A 14,412-nucleotide genomic window follows, 5' to 3' on the forward strand; every position below is an offset into this window, starting at 1 on the left:
AATGAATGGTCCTCCCTAGGTGCTGAGTCTGGCATCAAGCTCCCCCTAGTGTCCTCAGGCATGTATTGTACTTATTTGTGTCTGCTCTGTTGAGCTATCACTAGCTACAAAAACCTCTCAGCCCCCCTCTTTCTCCACACAGGCTGGGTGTGTCTGCGCTCGCCACCTCAGTTGTTGTCCCCGGCAATGCTGCCTGAGCTGGCTCATCCTTGTCAAAATCATGCCCTCCGTTTTTGGAAGCCCCTTCACTGATGTGGACAGTGAATCTCCATCACGGTGACATTTGATATGAGGCCGCTGACCAGAGTCCCTGTGGCAGTATGGCTGGCCCTTTAAGAGTACATGGTTCTGGCCTCACCTGAGACTCTTAGCTCACCTACCCAGGTGGAAGAAATGAGCAAAGTCACATGATAGGTAGGTCATGTGGCTAAGTCAGGCACTGGGGTGGACATAAAACAGAGGCCTGTAGAGTTTAAGGCATTGTGCAAGAAGGAAGCCCTGGGAGTTGCTATATGATGGAGAGCAGGCAGTGACTGAGCAGAGCTTAGAGGGTGAGCTGAAGGTTGTCTGGTTTCAGAGTAGCAGCCGTGTTAGTCTGTATCCGCAAAAAGAACAGGGAGTACTTGTGGTACCTTAGAGACTAACAAATTTATTAGAGCATAAGCTTTCGTGGGCTATAGCTCACTTCATCGGATGCATAGAATGGAACATATAGTAAGATTATATATATAAGTTGGAAGTTGGGAATCTGTAGAGCACGCTGACCTCGAGAAGGAGTGGCTGTGCCGAGCCAGGAGACTCCTGTGTCTTAGACTTGCATACCCTAGAAAGAGTGGGCTCTTCTTTTAGTGAGTTAGCTGGAGGTCTGAGGTACTGCAGTAACTGAACCAGCCTGGGAGATTCAACCCGAGTGAGGCAGCAGCTGGTCTGGACCTAGGTAGGGTAGGTGATATGGTGGCAGTCCTAGGGAGATTAAACCCAGCTCTCTCCCCTACTTTGTGCACTGTTGGTTCCTGAAGCGTGGTGAGACCAGGCCTAGCTCCCTCATGTCCTCTGACTGTATGTGCCCCCCAATTGCAGCTGCTGGTCCTGGGGCATTGTTAGCCAGGATCCCGTGAGTTCCCTCATGGCGACCAAGTGCTTTGTGCTTTGCCTCTTTCCTGAGCCCTCCTTGCTGTAGGTCAGGGTTTATCTTGCCCAGTGCTTCTGGCAGGCTCGCCCCCCATCCCAAGCCAGGCTGGCTCGAGCATAGCGAGGGAGAGCCCTGGCTGAGCCCACATGTGCCTCAGACTAGCATGGCTCAAAGTACTGCCAGAGCGGCAGTATGTGTGAGTGAGGCTAGTATGGAGGTCCTGGCTTTAGCGTGGCAAGAAAGATAGGAGGGTCCTTCTGCTCAGAAGCAGCGTCTGCCTAACACTCCCTACCCCAGCTGTCCTTCGTGCTGCCAGGTCAAGCCACTCCCAGCTCCAGGGCTTTATAGGAAAATCCTGTTCTCCCAGCAGCCTCAGCCTTTGTATCTCCAGTAGCGGGCGCTCACTCAGGCGCCCAGTCTGTCGTCATCCCACACCAGCTCCATGTGACTCCTTTCATCCAGCACCCAACAGCCATAATCAGCAATCTACGTCCCCTTGGATATCATCAGTGGCACAGAAACTCTGGAACGGGATCTCTTGCTAGCAGCTCATAGGCTATTCCTTCCCAAACCACGATAAATACAAAATGGGGGTCTAACTCGTTTTCTGGTGAAGAGTTTGTAGCTGTCACATGGTGTCTCAGATCCATGTGACTCACATTTCCAGATATAGTTATCTGTTACCTGGCCCAACACCCTTTCCAAGGGCAATAATATTATTATAATAATAATGCCTTTGGGACTGTCCAACCCCTCCCTAGGGACAGACCTGTCTGTGACAAGGGCTTCCTTCCTGAGACCATCCACATTAGCTTAATGCTGCCAGATCCTGACCCCATGGAAATCAATGAGATGGTTTTCGGGGCTGATCATTATCTGGCCCTTTGCAACTGCTCTAGGAGTTCAAGAGGGAGTCAGAGTCACCCCCATCCCTGCCCAACCTTCCAGGATCACCAGCAGAGCATGGTGAAGAAAGCAAGAGCTGCTTGGCCAGAATTTCCACCCATCCTCCATGCAAGTGGGTGGGGACTGAGGAGGGCTCTGGAAGGGCCTTGACTCCACCCCAGTGCACCAGACTGCGTAGCTGAGTCGACGAATAATGGAGTAATGAGCTGTTACTGGTCAGTGCTGCTAGCAGTTTACAACCATCCAGGAGCAAAGGCGGTTCAGGAACTGTGATTCTGAGATACAATTCCACCCAGATACGCACCAGCCCTTACACAGGGGTGATAGGGCTAAAAACAAATGATCTCATTAGCCCTTTGTTTGGACCAGACAGCAAAGTAACTGATTCCTTCTATGTATTTGCTGAATGGTAGCATGAATCAAGGGTAGAGGCTAAAGTTTCCCTTAACTGCAGTGACAAGTGTAAGGCGAACCTAATATCGGGCCAGCACAGCTCTGAAGTCAATGGTGCTAACCCTAATTAGCCGAGGATGTGGCATGCAGTGTTTATTTCACATAAAGCCAAAAAGACACGTCGATGCAACACGAAGGTTGCACAGGTTAAAAATCACAGAAGTCAGGAAATGCCAAAGCTGAGAGGTTCAGCAGCAACCTTAACTGAACGACAGCACAAGGCCGGTACATTTTATGGAATACATTACACGCAAAGCACACACTATGCAGCTAAAATGTCAAACGAATAAGCAAGGAAAGTGGATGCAAAGTGGTGCAAAATTGTATTGCTTCTTATCTCTGATAATCCTCTTATGTATTGCTTCTCTTTTATCCAGTGTGTTGTCTTTTGAAGGTACTGATTCAGCCCCCCATTACGGTAATATCTGAAGCCTGGATCTCAAAAGTATATAGGGCTCTAACTGCCAAGGGTGTTAGGCACTTGTGTACCTGAGAGGCTGTGGGCCTGTGCAAGGTAGGGCAGTGCTGTATTTCCGCTCTTACAGGCAGGTCACTGAGACAGTGAAAGGCAAAGTGCGAGATTCACAAAGGGGATCTAGGCACCGCAACCTTGAGGCCAGCTTTAGGTGCCCTACAACCTCATGGAATCCAGAGCCTCGAGCTGGGCCCCACTGTACGTGGGGGCAGGGGAGAGGTCTCAAAATGGGATCCACAGAAGCCAAACTTGGAATGGGGGGCTGCCTACACTAGCCAATAGGACATGCTGCGGGGGTGGGGAGGTGTTAAGTCAGGAGAGGGCCCTAACCACTGTCTCTGAACGTCTCCTGCTGAAGTCGTTCCATTCTGTACAAATGACTAAATCACTGGGACAGGGGCCTCCCACACCCTAACCACTGGGCTAGAGGGTCATGCCGAGGGTTCAAATCCCTGCTCCGAATCAGACAGACGGAGGGTGAGGTTGAACCCTCATCGCTTGTCTGGGTGAGTGCTCTACCCACTGAGCTAAAGGTTGGGGTGGGGCGGCTCCTCCGGCTGTGTCTGTGCAGGGCCTGGTGTGTGGGGAGGTGGCCTTGGAGAGTTTCCATTGGGCACAGGCACTGAGGCTGTGCACATGCTTGCTGGCAGATTTTTTTTTTAATTTTTTTATTTTTTTGGTATGCCATGGGGACACTATTGGCAGAAACCTGGGTGCCTAGAAGGTTAGGTGGCAGCTGAACGGGGGGTTCTGAGGATCAGAATTTTGGAGGTAGGCACCTAAAGCAGCAGTTAGAGAGAGATCCACAAAGGGATGTAGGCACCAAAGTCACTTGCCCAAGGTCACAGAGGAAGTTTGTGGCAGTTGTGGGGTGGTGGAGAAAGTGCCTTTAAAACAGTGCCTAAAAATCCCACACCGAAGTGTTTGAGTGAGCCCTTGTCAGGCCCTGCCGAAAATTCCCAGCTCTAGTAGACCATATTTATGGTATTTGTCCTGAAACAGGAACAGCAAAAGAGCGCCAGATCTAGGCCCGCCCCTCACAGAGTCTGCCCCTAGCGCCATTGTATATGTGGAGGGGCTGGGATACAGGCTCCACAGAGCCATGGAGGGCTTGGCTACACTTGTGAGTTAGAGCACATTAAAGGAGCCCCGGGCACACTAGCTCACTACCCGTCCACACTGGCAAGGCACATAGAGCGCTCTGACTCGGCGGCTGGTCCGCTCCTGGTACTCCACCTCGGCGAATGGAATAACGTTTTGTGCACCCCCGCTGGAGTGCCACAGCACCAGTGTGGACCCCTGGTCTGTTAGTGTGTTCTGATCGGCCTCCGGAAGTGTCCCACAATGCCTGCTGTAGCCACTCTGGTCATCATTTGAACTCTACTGCCCTGCCCTCAGGTGACTAACCGTCAGACCCGCCCTTTAAATTCTCTGGGAATTTTGAAAATCCCCTTCCTGTTTGCTCAGCCAGGCGTGGAGTGCTCTGAGCGAATCTTTCCAGGTGACATTGCCTCCACACGCCAGGTGATCCCCAGTATGGAACAATGGCGAGGTGCTGGATCTCTTCAGTGTTTGGGGGGAGAAAGCTGTCCAGTCCCAGCTGCGCTCCAGCCGTAGGAATTAAGATACCTTCAGGCAGATATCAAGGGCCATGCTGGAAAGGGGCCATGACTGGGATGCACAGCAGTGCAGGGTTAAAGTGAAAGAGCTGCGGAATGCCTATCGCAAAGCCCGTGAGACAAACAGCCGCTCTGGTGCTGCCCCTGTGACCTGCCGTTTCTACAAAGAGCTGGACGCGATACTTGGGGCCGACCCCACCTCCACTCCGAGTACCACCATGGACACTTCAGAGCCCAGTTCAACAAGGGAGGAGGAGGAGGAGGAGCAAAGCGGGAGTGAGGGTGCTGAGGCGGAGGAAGACACCCCGGAATCCCTAGATGCATGCAGCCAGGAGCTGTTCTCAAGCCAGGAGGAAGGTAGCCAGTTGCGGCAGCTGGTGCCTGCGGAAGGACAAACACCAGAGGAGGTTCCCGGTAAGCGGCTTTTATTTTGGGAAGGAAGTTATTCAGTGTGGGCTCTTGGGGCTAGGAGGGTTAGGCCTAGATGCAGAATAGGGCGTTGATGTGCTCTCTCACATCGCGGTAATCGGCCTCAGTGATCTCTTCAAAGGTCTCAGCCAGAACTTGGGCAATGGCTTGCTCAGGTTTCTCTGGAGTTCTACTGTGGTCCTTGTCCCAGTCAGGCTAACATGTCTGCGCCACTGTGCCGTGAGGGGCGGGGGGACCATTGCTGCACACAGGCAAGCTGCATATGGGCCAGGGTGGAAGCCACATTGCAGTAGAAGACCCTCCCTTGCTTCCCTGGTCACCCTCAGCAGCGAGATATCTTCCAGGACGAACTCCTGTGGAAAATGTGGAGACAGTGTTCAATATAGGGGCCCGCTGCCGAGATTGACTCTCCCCAAGGCACAGAAACCCAGAGGACAGTACAGCCGTGAAACAATCAGTCACGCTTGAGCCTGTGCTTACTCACCATTTTGGGGCTCCCGTGGGTTATGTGTGCTCGCCTTGGGATGGGCAAATTATGCTATTGTGTAGACTGTGCTTGCCCTTAAGTATGGGGGAATCATTGCCCTGTCTGGTGTGAACAATGCTGCTTCTGTTAAGTGTTGCATTTTACCTTTATAGATGCAACCTTGAGATCTCAGCCGTTCGTGTTATCACCAGCCAAAAGACTCCAAAGAATCAGAAAGAGGCCACGTAGAAGCGAGGAAGACATGTTGCATGAAGTCATGCAGCATTCAAGTAATGAAAATCAAAAAGTGCAGGAGTGTCAGGACAGTGAAAGGAGGATCCACCAGCAGAATGAGGAGCGCCGGCACCAAAGCGCGGTGTTCTGGCACCAAAGCACGGATTGGCTGATAAGCATAATGGAAGGCCAAGCAGACTCTATCCAGGCGCTCATAGCCATGCAGGCAGAGCACTACTGCCCCCCCCACCCCCCACTGCAGCCCTTGTCCCAAAACTCTTTCCCTTGTGCCCCCATGTCACCTCCAACCCACTTTCCCCAACATCTGGGTTTTTACTGCCACCAGCTGCCTCCAACACCTGTAGCTTCACCACCCAGCCCTGAAAACTATGAGCCTTACCCTCTGCACTCAACCCCCATCTCCATGCAGTATAGCCATCCTGAAGTGCAGCACTCATTGCACAGCACTCCAGACAGGAAGGCTGAGTATGATAACAGGACATATGAAAATCTGTGATTGTACCATTCCCCACCCCACCCCCTTGCCCTTTGTTTCCCAAGCAGTTGTGTTTCTTTTCAATAAATGGATTTTTTGGCTTTGAAAACATTCTTTATTATCGCATAAAGTAAAAGATACCTTAGCCCAGGAAAGAAACAGGCACTGCAAGTCAGCACAGGAAACACAGATTCCTGCTAACATTGGAACCACTGCACTTCACTCCCGTGCAGGGAACCAGACATTACTGGTGGCTTTCAGCCTCAAATTGCTCCCTCAAGGCATCCCTAATCCTTGCAGCCAAGCGCTGGGTCCCTCTACTAGCCCTGCTCTCTGGCTGTTCAAAGTCAGCCTCCAGGTGTTGAACCTCTGAGTTCCGTGCCTGAGTGAATCTTTCACCCTTCCCTTCACAAATGTTATGGCGGATACAGCACGCGGATATAACCGTGGGGATGCTGTCATCGGCCAGGTCCAGCTTCCCATACAGAGAGCGTCAGCAGCCCTTTAAATGTCCAAAAGCACACTCCAGTGTCATTCTGCACCAGCTTAGCCTGTTGAACCTCTCCTTGCTGCTGTCAAGGCTCCCTGTGTAGGGTTTCATGAGCCACGGCATTAAAGGGTAAGCGGGTCTCCAAGGATCACAGTGGGCATTTCGACTTCCCCTACGGTGATCTTCTGGTCTAGGAAAAAAGTCCCGGCTTGCAGCTTCCTGAACAGGCCAGTGTTTCAAAAGATGCGTGCGTCATGCACCTTTCCAGGCCAGCCTGCGTTAATGTTTCTGAAAGGCCCACGGTGATCCACAAGAGCTTGGAGAACCATAGAGAAATACCCCTTCTGATTAATGTACTCAGAGGCTAGGTGGGCTGGTGCCAGAATTGGAATGTGTGTGTCATCTCTTGCCCCTCCGCAGTTAGGGAAACCCATTTGTGCAAAGCCTCCCCAGTGTCATGCATGTTACCCAGAGTCACGGTTCTTCTGAGCAGGATGCGATTAATGGCCCTGCAAACTTGCATCAACACGATTCCAGTGGTCGACTTCCCCACTCCAAACTGGTTAGCGACCGATCAGTAGCTGTCTGGAGTTGCCAGCTTCCAGATTGCAATAGCCACCCACTTCTCCACCGTCAGGGCAGCTCTCAATCTTGTGTCCTTGCGCCGCAGGGTGGGGACGAGCTCCTCACACAGTCCCATCAAAGTGGCTTTTCTCATCTGAAAGTTCTGCAGCCACTACTCGTCATCCCAGACTTGCATGACGATGTGATTCCACAACTGGGTGCTTGTTTCCCGAGCCCAAAAGTGGTGTTCCATGGTGGTGAGCGTGTCCGTGAATGCCACAAGCAAACTCGTGTCATATGTGTTACTCGAGTCGATATCGTTGGAGCCCTCACTGTCACTTTGGATCATAAGGAGTAACTCGACTGCCAAACGTGAGATGCTGGCGAGGCTCGTCAGCATATTCCTCAGCAGTTCGGGCTCCATTCCCACAGACCGAAAGGGAAAACAGAGCGCGTAGAACAAAAAATGTTGAAAGATGGCGCCAAATGTGAACGGAAGCACAGGGAATGCTGGGATGTGAACTGTTGCATCATGGGGCATTGGGACAGGACCCAGAATTCCCCACACCCCTTCCCCCTTCCCACAAGCCACAGGGCCAGAATGGGAAGAGGTGCTCTATGGGATAGCTGCCCACAATGCACCGCTCCCAATGCCGCTGGAAGTTCTGCAAATGTGGCCACGCCAGTGCTCTTGCAGCTGTCAGTGTGAACAGGCTGCAGTGCCTTCACTACTGTGCTCTCCGAAGGCGGGTTTAACTCAAAGCGCTCTACATCTGCAAGTGTAGCCATGCCCTGAGTCCACCCACCATGCAAATGAACGGGGTGGGGGTAAGGAGCGGGTGGTGATGTGTTAGGTGATGGAGACTGCACCAGATATAAACCTGGCCCGGTTTTTCCCCCAGCAGAGTAGTGGGGAAACCAGGAAGGAGACTGACTCCTGGAGTCAGTCTGCTGCTTGGGTTACTCCTAAGTCTGGACTCAGGGTAAAGCCACAGTTGAGCCTGTAATGAGCTACCCATTTAACCAAGAAAATTGGAGTAGAGAGTGCTCCACATGAGCAGCTTGGCTGTGTTAATTTACCTCCTTTCTTGCCTTTGTGTGTGTGTGTTTTTTATTAAATATTAGAGTCATGGAGTTCTTTGCATTTAACTTCATATGTTTTAAAGGGGGGTGGGGGGAATTGCCCATGCTTAATAACTGGCTCATTTCAAATCATCTCTGAAATTCACACCTAATTCAGTGGATGGGGTGTGGAGTGTTGGGTTCCCCTTTACTGCTGCTATTGGCCTAGGGATAGTTTTCTGCTAGGCTGCTCTAACAGGGCAGCAGCACATCTGTTTGCACGGATGGCTGCAGAACAGATGTGTAATTAAAGCTTGGAATTTGCAGTTTTGCAGAATGCAGAAAGACTTGTCCAGCCCCTAAAGTTGCCTGGTTTGTGATTCAGCTTCTGTGACTTTTCCCCTGTCCCTACTGTTACAGCTGGGTTTTTTTTGGATAGTTTTGCCAGGCGTGTATTTCAATAAGCTACTTAACATCTCCCTCCCACAACCGATTCCAGCAGGAGCAGCAGTTCCTCCCCCTTCTCCTAGCACCCTGAATGAAAGGACCAGACCCCCACTCCTCTCCAGCATAGACTGGCTGTTATGGGTGGTTTGCCATCCGGGGGAGGCAGGGAAGTTGCCAGGGTTGGCTCTGGTTTTCAGGGGGGAAGTTCACTGATCTCCATCTCCATAACTGGGAAGTGTCTGTCCTCAGCTGTGCTGCCCTCTGACTGAGCAGGAAATACAGCTGAGTGTTTGAATGGGGGGCTTGGTAATGTGTTGGAGGGGGATATGAAAGGCCCCTGTATGTCTCATGCACTCAGATAAGGAATTGTGTTTCTCAGGTCTCCACTGACTGTCATGGTGGTGACCTCCTGTTGGAGTGGTGACTCTTTGGGGGTGGCGAGCAAGTGGAGAGCTCAAAGTGGTGGCCCTGCCCAGCATATCCGCTTTGAAATCTCCACACACCTGGGGTCGACTTGGCTCTGTGCCAGCCAAGGCAGGCCACTGAGTGTGGTGCACTTTACTGTGTGCATGTCTCTGGGCTGAGACCTCCATCCCGATCCACTCTGCAGCCGTGATTATGATTTCAAATGCTTCTTGTGAGAGGAGGGATTTGGTCCCTTGTCCCTGGCCACCTCCTCACCCCACTGCTGTGTCAGGTGGTGTCGGCATGTTGTCTGCCTGGCTGTAACCTTCCTGTCTTTGAGGTGCCTGCGGCAAGGATTGCTGGGGCTGGGGGCCGATTTCTCTTACAGCAGGGTAATTCTGTTGCCTGGAATGGAGCTGTCGTGGATTTACACTGGTGTAGCTGAGATGAGACTCTAGCTCCTGGCTTTACCTCTGAGCCACTGTGTGAGTTTGGACAAGTCACTCGTCTGTGCTTCAGTGAAAGGGGATTATCAGCTTCCCCACCTGGCCCAGGAGGGAGGGGAGCATAATTCATTAGCATCTGTAAAGAGCTTGGGGATTCTGTGGTCCAAGGCACGGGTAGTGTGCTAGCTGGGAAGCACTTTTGGATCCTCCAGGATGGAAGGTGCTAGAAGGCTGTGAAGTTTTATCGCAGATCTGGCAATGAGGAAGAGTCTTGCAATTATAGAGCACTTTTCCTTTCGCAGCACCCTGCTGGGGAAGGGACATGTGGATTCTGCCTTTTGCCATCAGCTTTGTTGATTTTTAGGACGTGTAAAATACAGCTAAGGCACGTTCTAGGCACTGTCTATGGCAGCAGGCCCAGAAATGCCAAGTCCTTCTCCATTTGAGCCCGTGTGATGGATCTGGTAATGTTCAGAATCACGGATGGCATGAGGCAAGGCGGTTGTTTCTTGCTTGGCATTCAGTATATAGCCTTGCACTCTCCCTCATGGTCCTGTACCAGCTATGGACTGGCTACAGAGCTTGCTTGTACACACCAGATGTGTTAATTGTAAGATCCTTTAATGCTCTGCCAGGTATGGATGGGTTGTTTTTTTAAATCAAAGCAATATAAATCACAAGTTTAAACCATGATTTAAATCAGCGAGCAGGAAGCCTTGATTTAAATAATTTATTTTAATCATGTTTTGCATTTGTACTTAATTATTTTCCTAAAGAATGGTTGATTTTGACTAGCTGGTGACCATTAAAACATGTTGTTTGCAACTAAAAATAGTCCTTTACCCTAAATATGGTGCTTCTTTTTGGCTAGCCAGGAGGAGACACTGTAGCAATTATATACCTTACCTTCATTTAGATTCTGAATTTTTGAATTTTTTTATGTTAGAAAATGGTGACTGATGCATTTCTCATTTACTAGATGATTCAGTTTTTACTTGGGATTTGTGTCAAGCTCTGTTTGGGTGGAAATTCAAAGTCAATTAAAAATACACCAAAAATAACATCTTAAGGTAGTTTTATTCAATTAAAACTATTAAGTGCTGGATACATAAGAGGGGAAAAAAATTATCAAAACATGTTTTTGTTTTCCATTTAAAACTAACTGATTTTTTAAACAAAGGAAGTACTATCTGTAGTGAATGAATTGAACAGATTGTTTCTGGTGACCCTGTCCTTCAGGATTTTAGAACTAGTAGATCTCTTCCTCTCACAGCTAGTTGTTTGTAGAATGGAGGAGGACAACAAGCTTTCCTCCTTTTTCAATTCATAGTTGGTTTAAAAGAACTAATCATTCATCTGAACTAGTTGAATAAGCTGAAATTAAGAAACTGTTCTCTCTGCAGAAGAGGCTATTTTCTCAAAAGCTGGTTTAGCACTTCAAAAAACTGATTCCAGGGACATACCCAGTGACTTCCCCCAGTCCAGTGGTCTGGCTTTCTTTAAAACTTAGCAGCAAGCATGTAGTGGTTAATAGTATTTTTTGTAATTAATTTAAATTATTTTAATAGATTATAATAAATTTAGGCTTTAACAGAGGTTGCCATATTTTTAAATTTAATTTTAAAGAGGTTTATTATAAAAAAAACCCCAAACCCTATGTTTAATTACATTTTTAACTCATGGGGTTTATATTCTCCTGATAGAAGAGGTTTGGGGCACATCTGGTGGTTACTGGGCAGGAACTGCCAATGTTTCCAGCTTTCCCAGCCATGCCCAGGGCTGCATTCCCCAGTGCCTTCAGGCTCAAAACTTTGCATGCTCTGCTGTCCCACCCTGAGCACTGGAGCTTCTGGCATCTTCTGGCTGCTGCAGGGATCAGAGCTGCAGTTGCTCCAGCTGTTCTCTGCACAGAGCTTCAGATCCTGGGCTGCCCTGGTTAGTGCAAGAGCAAAACTGCAGCCATCACAGCGGCTCCCTTCCCAATGCTGCGGGCCCCAGGGTTACAAGCAGGATGTGGGTCTGGAGTGCTTAGAGCACTCCAGCTAGTCTCTACGACCTTCAGCTGTCCCAGACCCAGAGCAGCAGCTCTTTGCCATGCTGACCTCTGTGAAGCTGGCGTGGTGGTAGGGTCACTACTGACTTGCATTCATGAGCAGGGATGGTGGGTTTTTTCAGTTATATTTCACATGGCCAAGGACTGCAGCCTGAGGGTTTGGAGCAGTGATTCGTACACACTGGACAAAGCTCGATGCATCTGAGGTACCCAGCCACACCAATCCTGCGGTATTTCTTCCTGGCTCTTCCACCATTAGGTCTGGGCTCTGGAGTCTGGGATAATGTGTGAGGAGGCGATGGCCTGCCCTAAATCTCTCCCCCTCCCCCTGCCAGAGAGAAAAGTGCTTGTTGTAGAGCACAACATCAAGCCAGTTACAAATACTTACCTTGTGTCAGTGCCCCACTGAAGCCAGCTAGGGGCTCTTAGCAGTGTGAGCTTCCCCATGGCAGTGCCCTGGCAGAGCTAGCTAGGGGGCCCCCAGCGGTATGAACTTCCCTGCGGCAGAGCCCTGACAGAGCTGGCTAGGGGCCCCTGGCAGTGTGAGCTTCCCCATGGCAGTGCCCCACTGAAGCCAGCTAGTGGCCCCTGGCGGTGTGAGCTTCCCTGCGGCAGAGCCCTGACAGAGCTGGCTAGGGGCCCCTGGCAGTGTGAGCTTCCCCATGGCAGTGCCCCACTGAAGCCAGCTAGGGGCCCCTGGCGGTGTGAGCTTCCCCATGGCAGTGCCCCACTGAAGCCAGCTAGGGGCCCCTGGCGGTGTGAGCTTCCCCATGGCAGTGCCCCACTGAAGCCAGCTAGGGGCCCGTGGCAGTGTGAGCTTCCCTGTGGCAGTGCCCCACTGAAGCCAGCTAGGGGCCTCTGGCGGTGTGAGCTTCCCCATGGCAGTGCCCCACTGAAGCCAGCTAGGGGCCCCTGGCGGTGTGAGCTTCCCTGTGGCAGTGCCCCACTGAAGCCGGCTAGGGGCCCCTGGCGGTGTGAGCTTCCCTGTGGCAGTGCCCCACTGAAGCCGGCTAGGCAGTGCCCTGTCGGAGCATTGTGAGCTGCCTCACAGTTATAGCAGTGCCTGTCATGCAGTGTGACCTTCCCCGCAGCAGTGGCCTCTGCTCCTTCCAGCCACTCCTTTTCCACTCTTGTAATGGGAGATGTTGCTTTAAGCAGCGCAGTGCCTCCCCCCATAAGCCTCTGCTCATGTCTTCATGGGCAGTGCGGTCCCGTAGCCCCACGGAGGAAGGGCCTTCCTCACCTCCCACTGCGTAAAGATCTCCTGAGTGGAATGCTGCTGCCAGCACCTGCTCCAGGGTGGTGTGTCCCAGGACGGATACAGTGCAGGCAGCAGCACTGCAAGTCTCTCCCTGCCTTGGCCTGGAGGGACCCTATAGGGCAGGGGTGGGCAAACTTTTTGGCCCGAGGATCACATCAGGGTTGCGCAACTGTATGGATGGCCTGGTAGGGAAGGCTGTCTCCCCCCAAACAGCCTGGCCCCTGCCCCCTATCCACCTACTCCCACTTCCTGCTCCGCTCAGAACCCCCGACCCATCCAACCCCCCCTGCTCCTTGACCCCTGACCGCCCCCTCCCAGACCCTCCGGCCCCTGGGACCCCACCCCATCCAACCCCCCCTCCTCCCCACTCCTTGTCCCCAGACTGCCACGACTCCTATCCACACCCCTGACCCTAACTGCCCCCTGGGACCCCACCCCCTATCCAATTCCCCCTGCTCCCCGCCCCTTGACTGCCCCTCCCAGAACCTCTGCCCCATCCAACCGCCCCTTGCTCCCTGTCCCCTGACTGCCCTTTGGGACCCCCTGCCCCTTATCCAACCCCCCCCCCCGCTCCCCGCCCCCTTACCATGCTGGAGCCAGCCACACTGCCGTGCTGCCTGACAGGAGTGGCGGGCCGAAGCGCTGCCCGCCTGGCGGCATTGCTGCAAGGGAGAGGGGGCAGCAGGGAAAGAGCTGGGGGCTAGCCTCCCTGTCCGGAACCTCAGGGGCCGGGCAGGACGGTCCCGCGGGACGGACGTGGCACGCGGGCTTTAGTTTGCCCACCTCTGCCATAGGGGGTGCCAGGGCAGGTCAGTCTCCACGACCCTTTCGCTCATTGGCCTTTGTGCTGCTGCCCCCTGCCCACGTGGGGCTGCGCTGAGACCTACCAACTCAGTTCACATTGCCGTCGAACAGCCATGGCTTTTGGTCCCTGCCCCCCCAGGCTGAATTCAAACCTTCAGCCCAGAGGGCAAAGTCTCTGATTGAGCCATTCCAGCCCCGGCTTTTAATGCACCTCTTGTTAGAACAAGCCCAAACCCACCCCCCATTGGGGAAACAAAGCAGCAGAAACAATTTGAAGGGGACACCTGCTCCACCAGCCTACAGTGTGAGTCCTGGGGTCTAGCTGCCGGCCCCACCTAGAAACTGGTGAGCTGCAGGTCACTGCTCCTTGGTGGGTATAATGTACTAGCTCCCGGTGTCGGCTTCCTGATCTGAGAGCGAGCGAGAGGCTGCTGTGTTTACCAGCTCGCTCCCTGCCGTGGTTCTGGGGCTGAGCCAGCCGGCTTCTTTAAGATTCTGGTCACAGCAGGTGCTGATTTTCTAAGGCTGGGGTGATCTTTCTCTTTCTACACAGACGCCGTGGTCCGTCCGTGCTGGGCAAAGAGAGGGGACAGAGGAAGAGGTCAAGTATCCCGCCAGCCGCCTCGGCCGTAGGGAGCAGACAGTGAGTATCATGCACCACGAAGCAGCT

General features: G+C 52.2%; 1 protein-coding gene across 1 annotated transcript in view; it reads left to right on the forward strand.

The window, feature by feature from the left end:
- Positions 1-14,412, forward strand: part of FRMPD3 (FERM and PDZ domain containing 3) — a 146,088-nt gene that overhangs the window by 52,578 nt on the left and 79,098 nt on the right. The window contains exon 2 of the mRNA XM_037909522.2: positions 14,296-14,385. The gene's annotated coding sequence lies outside the window, so the exon portion shown is untranslated. The remainder of the gene's footprint in view (positions 1-14,295; positions 14,386-14,412) is intronic.

This window comes from Chelonia mydas, chromosome 9 (genome assembly GCF_015237465.2).
Source record: "Chelonia mydas isolate rCheMyd1 chromosome 9, rCheMyd1.pri.v2, whole genome shotgun sequence".
In the NCBI taxonomy this organism is placed as follows: domain Eukaryota; kingdom Metazoa; phylum Chordata; order Testudines; family Cheloniidae; genus Chelonia; species Chelonia mydas.